The 3150-nt window shown below is 36.8% G+C and overlaps 1 non-coding gene across 1 annotated transcript; it reads right to left on the bottom strand.

The window, feature by feature from the left end:
- Positions 1 to 1548: 1548 nt before the first annotated feature.
- Positions 1549 to 1654, bottom strand: LOC125175895 (small nucleolar RNA U13). Its single transcript, XR_007156055.1, has one exon. It is a non-coding gene; the product is annotated as a small nucleolar RNA U13 (small nucleolar RNA).
- Positions 1655 to 3150: the final 1496 nt, after the last annotated feature.

Raw genomic sequence — 3150 nt, 5'->3', positions numbered from 1 at the left:
CCAATGAGCATGGAATCTTTTCCATTTCTTTGTGTCATATTCAATTTAAAGTAAAAGGAAATTTTACTTTTAATGTAGTCTCTTATTATTTAGTCTCTTTGTATTCGTCCTGTAGCTTGTATTATATATGTATCTATAAATATATAAAGACTATATATCCTCTTGATTCTATTTCTGTTATATATGTATGTATATACTATACAACTAATAATAACCAGTGTATTGATTCTGTTTTCATTATATGCATATGTAGCAAATATCTGGGTCCCTGTGAACCAATCAAATTGACCCATCACATCCTTCTTTCTAGTGTGGAGCTATTAAGAACTAAGGGGGGAAAAAGAGGGAAGAAAAATGAGGCTATTACAAACAAAAAGTAAATGGCAAACAAAAAAAAAAATAAAAAATGAAAAAATGAAGTTGACATGATGGCAGATATGATGGAAATATGAACAAAAGGTGTAACTTCACGATTCACAAAAGAGAAAACTCAAATGGCCAATAAGCATAATAACTGACACTCATTTCACTTTTAATGAGGAAAATGCAATAACAGAACATTTTATTGGATTCAGCAAACCTTGGGAAGTATGTGCACTAGCAGAAACATTCCTATGCTGCTATTTGTACTATAACCTGTACATCAACTTCAGACATGTAAACAGTACTGTAAATTATGTTTGGGTGCAGCCATACATTGCAAGATTTTCAGAACAATTTCCCTAGAAAGAACGAGGCTAACACCCTAGGATCAGAGGATGCTAACTGGACATATATATAGACCAGGACGGGTGCCTCATACTTAGAACAGTCTGTGGTCAGAGTGCCTTTCAGTAATATAAGTTTTACATTTTACTTTGTGGATCCTTAGTGCCTGCCACCAGTAGAGACTAATTTAGAGGTGCCACTGCGACAATGTAACCCTTCTGCTTTGACAAGATCACCCCCTGCCACGTCATGAGATTAAAAGTCACTTTAATAAGAAGCTACGTTATTAAAATGACTCATTACCATCATAGTAGTCCTAAATACGGATGAGAAACTTTTAGTGATATGACAGAGTCTTCTCATTGAAATATGAATAATTTAGAAATGTGTGAGACTTGGGAAAGTTGAAATGGAGGGCAAGAATAATGTTTTTAGAACTGTGAATAGAAACATTTTGGCATAGAAGTGTATAGGGAGGGGGTGTATACAGGTGGGGAAGTGCATAGGGAAAGTACCTCTTAGTACAAATGTAAAGAACGTTTTATCTTTTTCAGGCCACAGGGAATCATAATCTTTTTAAATATAAGCTGAGACAACAGAGCAGAAGAGATGAGATTTCCTGGCGTCCTAGGGACAGATAAGGACAAGGGAGGGTATGACAAAAGTTTCCGCAAGCCTTCCTGACACTGCTGTGTCTCCACGTCCTACAGCAGACATCTTCAGAATTAGTTCCAGTTTTTCAAATTTTTGATGATTATATTTTATCACGTTGTAGCATGGAAGCCAGAATTTACTTAATAGTATTTCTTGTTCACCAGTTTGTACTTTTTTTTTTTTTCACGTCAGACAGGTAATGGGGTGAGGTCACGTAACAAGGTTTAAGGGAGGCACATGTCACACAATGGCGTGAACACGCAATCATCATGCTTATGAACTACAAAAGGATCTGTACTATTTTCATTAGTACTTTCACTTCACTTTTTTCACACACACACACACACACACACACACAAACATACACACACAAGCTTTTGCTAAAACTAAAAGGGAAATGAAGGGATACAGCATTAATTGACACATTCAACTCTGGAGATCAACACTTATTTTAAATATAAATAAGTATTTTATTATAAGTACCAATTAAAATAAATAATGTTCAATAAAATTGAATAAATAAATTCAAATAAATAAAATGTTCAATCCTATTTAATTGGTGTTAATTAGCTACCCATCGTATGAATGTAGAAATGGTGCCATATCTTATTTGCAATATTATTGTGACGTCTGCTCTTATTGGGTGAAATCTTGTCGGATTTAATTGGTAGTGAATGAATCTTGATAGAGAATCCACCAGGGAATCATATGGGAATGATGCCTTACTGACACTGGCAGGGATTTGCTCCTCCCAGTGTTAGCTAATCCCTAGGTCCCTAGTGATAGAAATCAACTCAGCAGGGAGGTTGCCATTCAAATGCAAACTAACCAATCAAAGCCCTCCCCTCCAGCCCTCATCAGGATCCTACAGTCCAGGTCCGTGGTTCCCTGTCCTAACCTTGTCAAGACCAGGTACCATGCAACTCAGGTGAGCTGCTATAACCCGGTGCCCATAGAAAATATCAAACTAGCTAATTAAAACCTATTTAACCTACCTCTCTTTCCTTAATTCAGAAACCATGCCAAAGGCTCTTACCCACATTTTCTGCTTGTCTCTTCTTTCTCCTTACTGACCCTGGTGCTTTCTCCTGTGGCCCTGCATGGTGTGGCATGCCTCCTATATGTGACTATAAATGTCATCCTTCGTGACAGTCATTTCTGTATCTGCATGTCCTGCTATACCTGACTAATAAAAATCTTGAGTACATTTTAAAATATAATCTTATATGCTTATACTTTAAATCAAATTCATTCATTCTTTTATTATTCAATTGGTATTTATCAGGCACTTTGTTCTAGGTGCAAATATTATTATTTCTTTATTTTAAGTACTAAGACCCATCTATTGGTATTTCAAGTGACACTTTTCCTCCATTATCCCTGTGTTAGTCAGAGTTCTCCAGAGAAACAGAACTAATAGGACAGGTAGACAGATAGACAACTTTTTTTTGATAGATATTATAGGAATTGGCTCACATGATTCGAGGCTGAGAAGGCTCCTGATTTGCTTTCTGTAAACTTGGATAACTGTTGTAGGTTCAGGTGTAGTTCCAGTCCAAATCTGAAGGCCTGAGAACCAGAGGAGACAGTACGTAAATCCCAGTCTGGATCTGAAGCCTCAAGAACCAGGAACACCAATGTCTGAGGACAGGAGAAGATAAGTGTCCCAGCCCATTTGTTTTTTCTCTACTTTTTTGTTCCATTCGAGCCTTCAGTGGATTAGATAATGCCTGCCCACATTGGGGAGGGCATTTTTGTACTTAGTTTACCAATTCAAATGCTACTTTT

Source organism: Prionailurus viverrinus, chromosome C2, assembly GCF_022837055.1.
Source record: "Prionailurus viverrinus isolate Anna chromosome C2, UM_Priviv_1.0, whole genome shotgun sequence".
Classification (NCBI taxonomy): Eukaryota; Metazoa; Chordata; class Mammalia; order Carnivora; family Felidae; genus Prionailurus; species Prionailurus viverrinus.
The sequence above is the reverse complement of the archived record's forward strand: the minus strand, read 5'-3'. Positions and strand labels throughout refer to the sequence as shown.